Source organism: Fukomys damarensis, unplaced genomic scaffold (assembly GCF_012274545.1).
Source record: "Fukomys damarensis isolate Sample0158 unplaced genomic scaffold, DMR_v1.0_HiC HiC_scaffold_16, whole genome shotgun sequence".
Classification (NCBI taxonomy): Eukaryota; Metazoa; Chordata; class Mammalia; order Rodentia; family Bathyergidae; genus Fukomys; species Fukomys damarensis.
In genome coordinates, this window is record NW_022900928.1 from 89,213,183 (window position 1) to 89,226,493 (window position 13,311).

A 13,311-nucleotide genomic window follows, 5' to 3' on the forward strand; every position below is an offset into this window, starting at 1 on the left:
AGGCTAGGGTTGAGAGTTGGTGTCACGGTGTTGTTGTGCCGGGGTCGCTGGCTACAGGACCGTCCTGGACCCACTGCAGACCAATCCCCTCAGACCAATCTGGCCCACTATGATGCCCCAGCTTGGTGGCCAGATGGCAACTGGTGTACCAAACCATGGTGACAGCAGGGAGAGGTAGGAAAGGGACCTAGCAGGGGAGATGGATGAAGAAAGGGAATGAGGGGCTTGGGATACAGAGTTGTTCTGGATCTAAGGAGAAGGAGGTTGTGGGATGACTGCTACACCAGGCAGGAGGGGCTTCCTGTAGGGTTTTTGGACGGCTTCCCGCATGTATTCTTAGTTACCTGGAAGAGTCAGTTCACTGAAGGAGGGGAGCATTATGTCATGTGTGTCATCACACATGCACATCAAGAAAGAAAAGTTTCCTCCATGCACTCCCTGGTCTCTTCACTCCCTCAAAGCGGTAGCCCTTAGCTACTGGACAATTCCTGGACTATTAACTACTTTAGCTGTTTGATCTATTTCCTTCTGTAGGTCATCATACACATATACGCACTCAGTTGTATTTCTATGTGTGTATATATTTTTAGTGTATAATAATGTGCCTTATCAGTTTGTAAAAGTCACAGTAGGCTCACACCACCCATGTGGCTTGCAACTTGATTTCTTGGCCTACAGTCTCAGGTCAGCATCCTTCCATGCTAAGGAACTGGACCATCTTATCCCTGACTGTTGCCTCACATTCCTCCAGTGAAGGTGCTATGAGGCTTCAACCAAACTTCCTTCATGAACACTTAAATGGCTTCCAGTTTTGCACTAATTCAGAAAAGAATACAATGAATCTCCACATGCACAGTCTTCACACACTGATTTGATTATTTGTGAAGCATGAACCCCTAGAAGTTGGGCCTTTCCAGAGAATAAATTTTCCTGAGTAACGCTGTTACAGTGGGGTAGGTTGGCAGATAAATCCCAGGCTCCTGTGTAGGATGAGCAAAGAATTACAAATGCAGAGACAAATAGCAAGTGAAAGGCAGGTACATTTGTTGACGGTCACAGGAAGGTGTACTCAGGGCAGGTCCATGCTAACAAAACATATAACAAAAAATAGCGAACAGGGCTGGGGATTTAGCTCAGTGATGCCACCGCCTGCTTCACAAGCGCAAGGTCCCCAGTTCAATCCCCATTACCAAAAAAAAAAAAAAAAAAAAAAAAAAAAAAAAAAAAAAAAAAAAAAGAAAAAGAAAGAATACTTAAAAAATAGCAAACAGAAAAGTGGTGCTGGGATAACAGGCAAGTAAAAAGCACTGCTGAATCAGACGTTCACAATTGAAGGGATGAGCACCCCAAGGTGGGTCCTTCCCACTGTCTCTAGGTGAGATTGACAAGAACGTCTGACAGGGTGTTGAGTTATCTTAGGGGTTTTGAATATGCATGACTATCCCAGAATTGTCTCTGATAGTTACATGCATGAAATGGAGTGCACACTTATGAAACATTAATAAGGTCCTAGTAGGGTAAAGATAACTGGAGATCAGGATGGCAGATCCAAGCATGTGTGCTCTTCAAAGATTTCCTGGTTTGTGATGCTCTCCCTCTCAAAGGACAGTGGAAGAAGGAATGGTCCTAAAGTGCTGTGCAAACTCAAATGGGTGGCGGGGAGTGATTTCCTCAGCCCTATTGTTCTAACTGCACTAACATTTTTTATACAAAATAGTCTTGATGTGAGAGAGTTGAATCATAAATTTAAACAGCACACAGAAACCTGAAGTCATCTATATTTTACCCAGACACAATTTGCAATTTGCCTTTAAATGTGATGAATTCTCATGAGCAGTATTCTGCCATTAAATACCATCCATCCAAGGCTCAGAGCTTCAGTCAATTGAGGGGAAGTTGCTGTCACCTAGGAATGTTCTGTCGCCAATCCTGTGCACCTGAAACCAAGTGGCTGCTCGATACTTGTTCATGCAGAGCAAGATCCCCTGGATGATGTGAAAAGTCTGATTAGCTGAACAAGACCACAAAGCTACCAGGATGTCCTGTCCTCCAGAAATCTTGGGCAATGAGGATCAGTTCAGAAGAAGAGACAGTATGAGTTTAGAGTCAGGGCTGGCAGGGACAACCCATCCAGCAAGTCTGCCTTGCTGCTGATGTAACCACTCCTATAAAGGCTCTTACTGCACCTCTTGACTCTGCCAGGGGGCGTAGCTCAGGGGTAGAGCATTTGACTGCAGATCAAGAGGTCCCCGGTTCAAATCCGGGTGCCCCCTGCTGGTCAGCCTTTTTATTACCCAACCTGACTGGATCTTTGTTTTCTGCTTCCTGCTCACTCTCATCACAGCTTTCCTAGGTTCTGTGGCAGGTTTCTCTGGTGACATCAGCTATATGATGCAAGACATGGTTTTCTAGGTGTGAGTTTGGGGTTTTGTTTTCACATTACAGATGATCAAACCTTCACCCTGAGTTATAAACCAACTCATTTTGAATTTTTTACTTTCAGACAGCATACGCTGTGTCACTAACTAATAGAAGCTGTGCCCCAACTTGTAAAATACCTGCCTCAGCCTCCCAGAGTGCTGGGTTTGTAGTCACCTTTTAAATGATCCGTATTATTTGATTAAAGGATTTTTAAGTGCTTCCTCAGTAGAGTGTACATTGTGGAGGGAGTACTGAGTTCACAGCAACTCAGCATGCATTCACCAGAATTACTGATGGACCTCACTAAAAGTACAGGTCAACTCTAGGAATTTTGATTTGTCCCACTTACGGGGAATATGGGAAGCTTAGTTTTGGGAAGAACAATGCTATGCTAACATCCAGGGATTCCAAGAGGTGACAACACCGCAGAGCAGTTCCCAGCACTATGTAAGTCTAATCAGGATCAGGTTGTAACATCAGTGAGGTCCCTGCTGGTGCCTCCATTCCTGCCTGAAATAGAGAGGATGCCAGGCTGGAGGTGCAGGCAATGCCCATGCGTGCACAGGTGGACAGTGTGGGAAAGGCTTGGGAGGTTGGAATGAGGTTGTGTCCATGGCAGACAGGTGACCACTTAGTGGCCCATCCCTGCTAGGAGTGGTGGCAGGCCACAAGTAAGGACTCAAGTCCCCGCATTAAAGTTCAGAATGCAGCATTACTAGTAGGCACCACTGCAATAGCTGCTTTGAGGAAAATATTTTACTGATGATCAAGAAGCAGATTCCAATCCCCATGCTTCCTGCTTGTGCATACTTTAGAGAGCAGTGTCTTTTCATCAGTAAGTCCCATGATGCTGAACTTTTCTGCAAGATGGGGTGAGAGGGGATCAGATCAGTTTATCCCACTTTCCTCCACACGTTCCTGCCATCTATGTGACCTCCAACGCCTGCCCTTCTGTCTTGCTCCGGTCTCCCACTTCTCTTGGGTGTTCAGTTCTCCCGTGTTGCTGTCCTTTCTTCTAATTTTGTCCTGAGCCTATGAGCGCTCCATCCACAGATTCAGGAATGGTGTGGCCTCAGCGCCCAGCCAGGCTGGGGCTCCTTTTCCAGCTGTGCTGAGCATCTGACGGCTTGGGGGCAGCTGACCTCTCTGGTAAGGGGTCTCTCTCAGAGTCCAGGACTTGAAGAAGACAAGAGAAGCGAAGAGGAGAAGAGAGTGAGAAGGGCAAGACCAAGCCCTGAGAGCCCTGTGTGCAGAGCTGAGAATGAGCATGAGGTGGAGAGGAGGGAGGCAGGAGAGAGCAGGACTCCAGCTCGAAGCAGCGACTCCCAATCTGACGTCACACAGGGAAGGAGCAGGATGAAGCTGAGGGGCCTGGAGAGAGGTCATGAAGGATCCTGGGATGACGATATGGGGAAGGACAGGGAAGGTCACAGCCAGGGAAGTCTGTGTGAAGGAGGTGGGTTGGGTCTCCCCAGATCACTGCAAGGGAGGAGACATAGCAAAGCACCCTGCATGCTTGGGGGAAGCAAGGCAGGCAAATGACGCTCATCATGAAAGCCCCCAGGCCAGAGGGAAAGTGTTTAGGGCACAGCACGTGATGCACTCAATCAGTTTGTGGTCCAATCCGGTCACTGCCCTGGCCACTCCTTTCATTCTGGTGGCACCTTGCAATTTCTGCCCTGTGTCACGCTCCGGCAACTGGAGATGTCTCTCTTCCTGTTTCATCGCCTTTGTGTCCCAAGGTGATGAGAATGAAACCACCGATGGATGAGGTAGGGTGCAAGCAAATTTGTTTCAAAGATATAAAGGCAGTGTCTGGGATTTAGCTCAGTGGTGCCACTGCCTGCCTCATAAGCCCAAGGTCCTGTGTTCAATCCCCAGTACCAAAAAGAAAAAAGAAAAACAAAAACAAAAAAATGAAAAACTAAAAAGATACAAAAGACAGGAAGTATAGGTCCTACTTCCCAAAAGTGTCTTCTGAGTAGGATACTCATGAGGGCTCTCTGTCTAAGGGGATAAAGGGCTTTAGAAAGGAGCTTGGGCTGTTGCATAAGCAAAACAGTCTCCACTCTACAGGAGACTACATGTTTCAGGGTACAATCTATGCAGAGATCATGTGAGCTGCACGCTGGCTCCATGCAGGGCCCATGTGCCATTGAGCCAATGGCCCTCCTGGTCACGCTCTGGGGACATCCCAGACAGCTGAAGGACACCTGGCAGATATTCTTGTGCGATCCCTGCAGAGTCACCACTCAGCTGACTCCGCTGTAGGCTCTCCCCGTTTATGTCAGGGTCCTTGTCCGTATTGCCTAATAGGATCCAAATTGTTGTCTCACTCATCCTGTTATACTGCTTCTCCCAAGCTGGTGGTATTTCCCAGTCCTTCGCTTATGTTAGTATCGGTCCTTTATTCTTCTCAGCACTTCCCAAAGGACTTGCAATTTTATCTTGGAGGGGCTCATTGTCCATCATTCACCATCTTTAGGATAAAGAAGAAAAAGTTTTGCAGGGTCATCCTTTGCCACAGGTTGTAGCTCTGTTGGAAGTGTCCTAAACTGAGAATTGGGCCAGCTAGGAAAGGGCTGACTTTGAGGACCCGTGTCAGGAAGAAGCTTTCAGTACTTGATTCCTCAGTTCCACCACACAGCCACCCCATGACTCTGAGGACCATTCAACAGCCAGCACTAAGACTGATGCTAAGAGGAACCTGGCCCCAGGTTTCTGAGGAGGGAATCTCTGTTCTCTTATGGTTCAGGAGGATGTGTTGTGTCTGACGCAGGTCTGGCAGCTCCAGAGAGCTCCCACTTTGAAGTGGTAACTCACAGGTTGCAAGAGGCCTGGGAGTGGCTCTACACAAGATATTCATTAATCTTTATATGAGCAGCAGGAGGGGGTGTAGCTCAGGGATTGAGCATTTGACTGCAGATCAAGAGGTCCCCAGTTCAAATCTGGGTGGCCCCTATTCCTGTCTATTTTGACCTTTCAAAAAGAACTATGTTGGGCCTGGGGTTTAGCTCAGTGGTTCCACCACCTGTCTCACAAGTGCAAGGTCACAAGTTTGATCCCTGATACAAAAAAAAAAAAAAAAAAAGAGAGAGAGAGAGAACTATCTTGATTTCCATTTCTTCCTTTAGTACACACCAGGATAAACGTTTTTCCTTAAAATTGAACCAAACTCATTGAGGCTTTAGTACGGTGGCTCGTAACACCAAATTTCCAGTAGAATTGCCAGATGCCTGCATAAAAGTGGCTTTTCCCCTGCCCCACCCTGGATCTACTAAATCAGACCCTGTGACCCCTGGAGTCCAGGTCCAGTCAAAGCTCTGGATGCTACCACACTACAGCTGAGGGTGAGATCCTCTCAGGGCCTTGAGCTCCTGGGTCCTCTGCTAAGAGCCACCCTGGCAGGATCAGTCATGCCTGGAGTACTCCTCAGCCCCTGTGTGTATGCCGGGACCCTCTCACCAGATGGGAGCCTGGCTCCTGCTCCCTTCAGTCTCCCCAGCCATGAGAACATCAGCCTGGGCCATTTATGCCATTTCCTTCCTGGAAGGTTGTGACAGAGTGACACGCAGGGTGTTGCCAATAATAAGGCCCTTCACAATTTGTCAGTAGAGATAATAACTCACTGAGACATCAAGAAATCTTCACAAGGCGAGTTTTGCTTCTGCAGAAGGGCACAAACACATTTTAGCATGAGGTTCCAGGCCAGAGCAGAGAGATGCAGCATCAGGCTCCTTTTACTTCCTAACATGTGAGAAGCAGATGATCTTCTCTCCATTGGCTGCTCTGAAGGCTTGCAATCTACCCTGATTGGCTGATTTAAGTGGTCCAAGAAGAGAGCCTGAAGGATCCAAGGGAGGGGAGAGAGAAGGTATGGGAACTGCAAGTTCCTGGCTGTTGCTAAGTTATCAGTGGTGGTCAGATGTGTTCCCGGAATCGAAGCTCAGCAGACATTTCTTGTAAGCTTGGTATAAGGGGTGGGGGAGGGCAGCCTAGGGTAGACTAGAGTTGAAGATGGAGGTGCTGTGGTTTATGTATCTTTTGATTAAAAAAAAAAAAAGACAGGACTAAGGTTTCTCACAAGCTGAAAGAGAGCATTCCAGACCACTAGCTCCAGCTGTGGCCCAGCTGTCCACTTGCCTTGACGGGCTGGTCACAAAAGGCCTCTCCAAGCACAGTCACTGGTCTCCCTCAGGAAGAACAGTGATGACCTTTCAGAGGACAGAGTGTGACCCGGTGGGGTCACCACAATCAGTAAGCGGTTCATTCCCCTTGTCCTGTGCCCTTCAGGAGTCTCTTTAACTCAGCCGTCCCCCTCTGCAGGGAAGAGGAGTATCTGAGGAAGAGGAAGCTTTCGGGTGACTCAACCACACCAGGCAGGAGAAGCTTCCTAGGCGGCTTTCTTAAGGCTTCCCTCGCATATTTTTATTGTTTTGTTTTTGTTTTTTTGGTATCAGGGATCTAACTCAGGACCCTGCCCTTTTGATGCAGGCAGCGGCCCCACTGAGCTAAGACCCTGACCCCCTTCACGTGTTTTTATTTCCCTGAAAGACTCTACCTCGAAGCTTGGGAACACCAGGGCAGGGCGACTTATCACACATGCTCTGCAGCAAACTTGCCTGCATGGACTCTATGGTCTCTCTTCCTCAGAGAAGTCCTGAAATATCGGTCTATTCCTTAACTACTAAACACACTGCCTATTGTATCTATTTCTTTTGTTCACGTACGTACAAACACACACATTGCAACATGCGTACACTTGTATGTGTTTATAACCTTTCGTTATATAATGCTGTGCCTGCATGTGTTTTTAAAGCTCGCGGTGGGCTCACATCACACATAATGGCTTGCGCTTGCTCTCCTCACTTCAACACGCGTTTCATCATCCATCCACGGCCACGCACTGGGCATTGTTAGCCCTGACTCTTGCCTCACGTGTCACCCATGAAATGGCCAGGAGACTTTGACCCACTTTTCTTCATCAGCAGTTAAATGACTTGCAGTATTTCACTGATTCACAAAAGGTCACCACGAATCTCCACATGCAGTTTTCACCCATTAAAAAGAGTGCTTCCTTTTGGGGGGTTGAGGGTACCAGGGATCAACTCAGGACCTGGCTCTTTGCAAGGCATGCGGCAGCTGCACTGAGCTACACCCCCTTCTCAATAAGAGCGTTTCTGAGGACTGGACCATCGAAATCAGACACTGCAACTAATAATTATTCTAAAGTAACTTTTTTATTTAAGAGCTCTATGCTTGAGGTGGAAGAGTTGAAACATAAATAAAAACCTAACATCACCTGTAGCTTCAGTGAGATGCAATTAGCCATTTCCCTCTAAGTGATAAATTATCACGACTACTATTCTTCCATTCATTAACCATCCATCCACGGTTCGGACCTTCAGCCAATAGGAGGAATGTGCCATCCCCTAGGTACAGTTCTGTTCCTAGTCCTGTGCACCTGAAAGCAAGCAGCTCCTCAGGCATTGTTCTTGTAGAGGACATCACCCGGATGATCTGAAAAGTGTGCTGAGGTGCAGAAAACAAGAAAGCCACGAGGTCTAATCATCCTAAGTCCCTGAGAAGAGTTGCAGCTATCCGGGCAGCTGTACGCAGGAGGGAGTGGCAGTTCAGACGCACAGGTCTAGCCAACAAGTCCTGTCCAGCAAGTCTACCTTGCTTAAATGTATCCATTCCTATAAAGGTTATTATTATTTCCCTACTCAAGAGCAAGGGGGCATAGCTCAGGGGTAGAGCATTTGACTGCAGATCAAGAGGTCCCCGGTTCAAATCCGGGTGCCCCCTACTGGTCCCTTGTTTTATTGCCTCACCTAAAGGGGTCTTCCTTCGCTCTTGCTAACATTCTCCATGAACTCAGTCTCTACTTTCTCTGGTGACAACAGGAGACAGGTATTTGAGGGGGTGGTTTGGGTGAATTGCTTTTCACAGCACAAGTGACTGAACAAGTGTCATATATATCACTGTGGCATGATTCTTTTAATTCTTTTGGGAAGAAACCCAGTAGGGCAATAGCTGGGTATAATGGGACTTCTAATCCTAGTTGTTTGAGGCATCTCCATATTGATTTCCACAGTAATTGCACCAGTCTACACTCCCACCAACAGTGGAGCAGGGTTCCATTTTCACACAGGCCCACCTGTATTTGTTATTGGTTGATTTCATGATAGCAGCCACCCTTTCTGGGGTGAGATGGAATCTCAGCATAGTTTTCATTTGCATCTCTTGAATGACCAGTGATGTTGAACATTTTTTCATATGTTTATTAACTCTATTTCTTTATCTGAGAAATGTATGTTCATTTCAGATGCCCATTTTTGGTTTGGGTCTTTAAATTTGGGAGGTATTATTCCTTTAAGTTCTTTATATTTTCTAGATAATACAACTTTCTCTGAGGAGCAGCTGGTAAAAATGTTTTCCCACATTGACGGTTTTCTCTTCACAGTCTTGCTGGTTTCTCTTAATGTGCAGAAGCTTTTTAATAAGAATAGATCCCCAGGGGAAGAGAATGGAACATACAAAAACAACTCCAGATGTACTCAGCTACCTCATCTTTGACAAAGGAGCCGACCATCCTCACTAGACGAAAGATAGTCTCTATAATAAATGGTGTTGGAAAAACTGGATTTCAACCTGCCAAAGATTAAAACTAAACCCTTATCTTTCACCATGCAGTAAACTAAAATAAAAGTGGATTAAAGATCTAAATATTATGAAAGAAACACTAACCTTGCTGGAAGATAAGTTAGGCAGAACTCTTGAAGACATTGGCATAGGAAAAGACTTTATGAACAAATCCTCAGTAGTGCGGAAACTAGCAGAATCACCAACTGGGATCTCATCTTGTTAAAGAGCTTCTGCACTGCAAGAGAAACCATCGACAGAACTAAAAGACAACCTATAATGTGGGAAAAAATTTTTACCTGCTGCTCCTCAAAGGACTCTTATCTAGAGTATATAAAGAACTCAAAACCACCAGCCCCCCCAATATAAAGACCCAATTCAAAAATGGACATCTGCCATGAACAGACATTTCTCAGACAAAGAAGTAAAAGAAGCAAATAAATATACAAAAAATGTTCCTCATCACTGGTCATTCGAGAGATGCAGATGAAAACAGCACTGAGATTCCACCTCACCCCACAAAAAAATGGCTGCTATCAAGAAATCAACCAATAACAAATGTTGCTGTGGTTGTGGGGAGAAAGGAACCCTTCTCCATTGTTGCTGGGAGTGCAGACTGGTGCATCCACTATGGAAATCAATATGGAGATACCTGAAAGAGCTGGGACTAGAGTTTCCATCTGACCCAGCCATCCCTCTGCTGGGTATCTTTCTGAAAGAATTAAAAGAATCATATCACAGTGAAATACGCGCACCTATGTTTATAGCAGCACAGTTTGTAATAGCTGAAACATGGAAATGGCCCATATGCCCATCAGTTGGAGACTGGATAAAGAAGATGTGGTTTTTCTATAAAATGGAATACTACTGAGCCATAAAGAATGAGAAATTAGATTCATTCATAGGAAAATGGATACATATTGAGGATATACTCCTAAGTGAAATGAATAAGTCACACATGTGTAAATACTAAATAGTTTCTCTGGTGTGAAAAAACTATAATAGTACGTAAGATCCTAATGATATAATTGACAATGTGAAATAGAAAGAAAGGGGCTAAAGGTGTAGGGAGAGTGGGAAGGATAGGGGAAAGGTAACAAGGGACAAGAAAAAATATGAGAAAATGAGCAAATGGAAATGAAGTGTTTGTAAATGGGGAGGGGAGGAGGGGGTAAATGAAGGGCAGGGACAAGGGGAAAAAATGAGAACCAAGACCTGTCATGTAAAGGTGCAAGATCCCAATGATGAATGTTACTGTACTGTATATCTAACATGTACCAATAAACTCAATGACAGAAAAAAAGAAGAGATCCCACTTGTTGATTCTTTGTGCTAGTTCACATGCAACTGAGGTTTTCTACATGAAATCTTTTCCTACACCAATATTTTCAAGAGTTCTACCTAAACTTTCTTCCAGCTAGTTTACTATTTCCATTTTAGTATTTAAATCTGTAATCTATTTCAATTTTAGTTTAGTGCAAGGTGAGAGATATAGGTCAAGTTTTAATCTTTGGCAAGATGAAAACCAATTTTTCCAGTGCCATTTATTAAAGAGGCTGTCTTTCCTCCAAGAAGAGTGTTTGGCTCCTTGGTTGAAGATGAGGTGGCTGAGTTGGACTGGAATTAATTTTCTGCATCTTCTAATCTGTTCCACTGCTCCTTTGCCAGTAGCACGATGTTTTTATGGCAGTAGCTTTGTAGTATAACTTCAAGTTGTAGATTGTGATATCCCCACCTTGTGTTTATTTCCTAGAATTGCTTTTGCTATTCTAGTTTCTTCTTGTTCCAAATGAATTATCAGATTGTTTTCTCAAGGTCTGTGACATATGCTGTTGGAATTTCAATTGGGATTGCAGTGAATCAATATAGCAGTTTGGAAATATGGCCATTTTCCCTATGTTGGTTCTTCCTAACCAGGAGCAAAGGATGTCTTTCCATTTTCTGATATCCTCTTTGATCTCTTTTGGCAGAATGCTACAGCTTTTAGGGTAGAGGTCTTTGATTCCTTTTGTTAGACTGATTCCTAGGCATTTCATTTTTTTTGGATGCTATTATGAAATGAGTTGTTTCTCCAGTTCCTCTCTCATTGAGTCTGCTGTTGGTATACGGGAAAGTTATTGATTTCTGTGTGTTGACCTTGTATCCAGAGACTTTACTGAATTTGGTTATTAAGTCTAGAAGACTTTTGGTGGAGTTTTTGGGGTCTTCTATCTAGAGTATCATGTCCTCTGCAAATAATGACAGTTTAACTTCTTAATTTCCTATATTTGTTCCTTTTATGGCTTTCTCTTGTCTATTTTTGGTGTCTAATGTTTTCAAAAGTATATTGAACATGAGAGGTGATATGGGATGTCCTTCTCTTGTTTCTGATTTTAGTGAGAAGGATTTCAATATTGGCTGTTGATTTATGCCAGACGGCTTCTATCAGGTTGAGATAGAGACTGTCTATTCCAATTTTCTACAGGGTTTTTGTCCTTGATTCTAATAACGGTGTATTGCCTTTATCCATGTACATATGTTGAACCATCCCTGAATCCCTGGGATGAATCCCACTTGCTCTGGGTGTATGATCTTCTTGATGATCTTCTGCATTCTATTTCCCAGTCTCTTACTGAGGATTTTTCTATGTGCTTTCATTATTGAGATTGGCCTATAGGTCGTTCTCTTTTTCCTTTGGGTCTTTCTCTGCTTCAGGGTCAAGTTGATGCTTGCTTCCAGGCATGAATTTGTTTGTATTGCTTCCCTTTCAATTTCACTGAAGAGTTTAAATTATAGTGGCAATAATTCTTCTCTAAAAGTCTTGTAGAATTCAGCAGTGAAGGCATTGGGACCCAGGCTTTCCTCTGTTGGTAAATTTTAAATTACATTTTCCATTTCATAGATTGATTTTTGCATTGTTTAGAATTTTGGGGTCTTCTTCATTCAACTTTGGTAATTCATGTGTATAATTTCTTCTGTGTTTTCCATCCTATTGTTGTATAGATTCTCTAAGTAGGTACTGATGATCCTCTGGATTTCTGTTGGGTCTGTTGCAATTTTACCCTTTTCCTTCCTAATTGCGTGGAGTTGGGTCTTTTCTTTCTTTCATTCTTTTCTTTTATTTCTTTTTTTTTTGATAAGGTTAGTAAGGGTTTGTTGATTTTGATTATTCTTTTGAAAAATCAACTTTTTCTTTATTGATTTTTTGTATCTTTCTCTTAGTCTCCATTGCATTGGTTTCTGCTCTGATCTTTATAATTTCCTCCCTTGAATGAGCTTTGGGTTTGTCCTGTTCTTCTTTTCCTAGAAGCTTGAGGTTCACATCAAGTTCTTATTTGAGCTTGCTCTGTTTTCCTGAGTATTCACTGCTTTCACTTTCCCTAATAAGACTGCTTTCATTGTGTCCCATAGATCCTGATATGTTGTGTTGTTGACATTGTCATTTAATTGTAGAAAGTGTCTGATTTCTTCTTTCATTTCCTCTGTGACCCACTGGATATTCAGAAGTGTGTTGTTCAATTTGCACGTGTTTATGAAATTGTTGCAGTTTCTTTTGCTATTCATCTCCAATTTCACCTCACTGGGGTCTGATAATGTACCAGGGGTAAGTTCATTTTTTTGCACTTATTTAAACATATTCTATGAGCTAGTATGTATTCTATTTTGAAGAACAACCCAAGTGCAGCTAAAAAGAATGTATATTCTGATTTTGTGGGGATGGAACATTCTGTAAAAATCTGTTAAGTGCATTTATTCAAGACTTTGATTGAGATCTAGTATTTCGTTGTTCACTTTTTGTCTAGTTGATCTGTTTGTAACAGTGGGGTGGTGAGGTTGCCCACTAATATTGTATTAGTGCTTACTTGATTTTTCACATCCATTAATATTTGTTTTATATAGTGCTGGGTGCACTAGTATTTGGGGCATATATATTTATGATTGTCATCTCTTCCTCTCAGAACTTTCCCTTTACAAGGATGTAGTGTCCTTCTTTGTCTCTCTTTATTAGTGTTGGTTTGAAATCCATTTGATTTGCAAAGAGGATACCGACTCCTACCTTTTTTGGGAGTTCCTGTCAGGTGGAGTGTTATTTTCCAGTCTATGAGCTCTTTTTGGGTGGGTTGGTTTTGTTTTGTTGTGATTTTTTGAGACAGGGTCTCACTATGTAGTTGAAACTGACCTGGAACTCACTATGTAGCCCAGGCTGGTCTTGAACTCACAGCGATCCTCTTGCCTCAGCCTCCCAAGTGCTGGGATTATAGGCAT

The 13,311-nt window shown here is 43.7% G+C and overlaps 2 non-coding genes across 2 annotated transcripts; both read left to right on the top strand.

Annotated features, from left to right (window-relative positions):
* Positions 1–2,201: 2,201 nt before the first annotated feature.
* On the top strand, positions 2,202–2,273 carry Trnac-gca. Its single transcript has one exon. It is a non-coding gene; the product is annotated as a tRNA-Cys (tRNA).
* Positions 2,274–8,157: 5,884 nt separating this feature from the next.
* Positions 8,158–8,229, top strand: Trnac-gca. Its single transcript has one exon. It is a non-coding gene; the product is annotated as a tRNA-Cys (tRNA).
* The last annotated feature ends 5,082 nt before the right edge of the window (positions 8,230–13,311 follow it).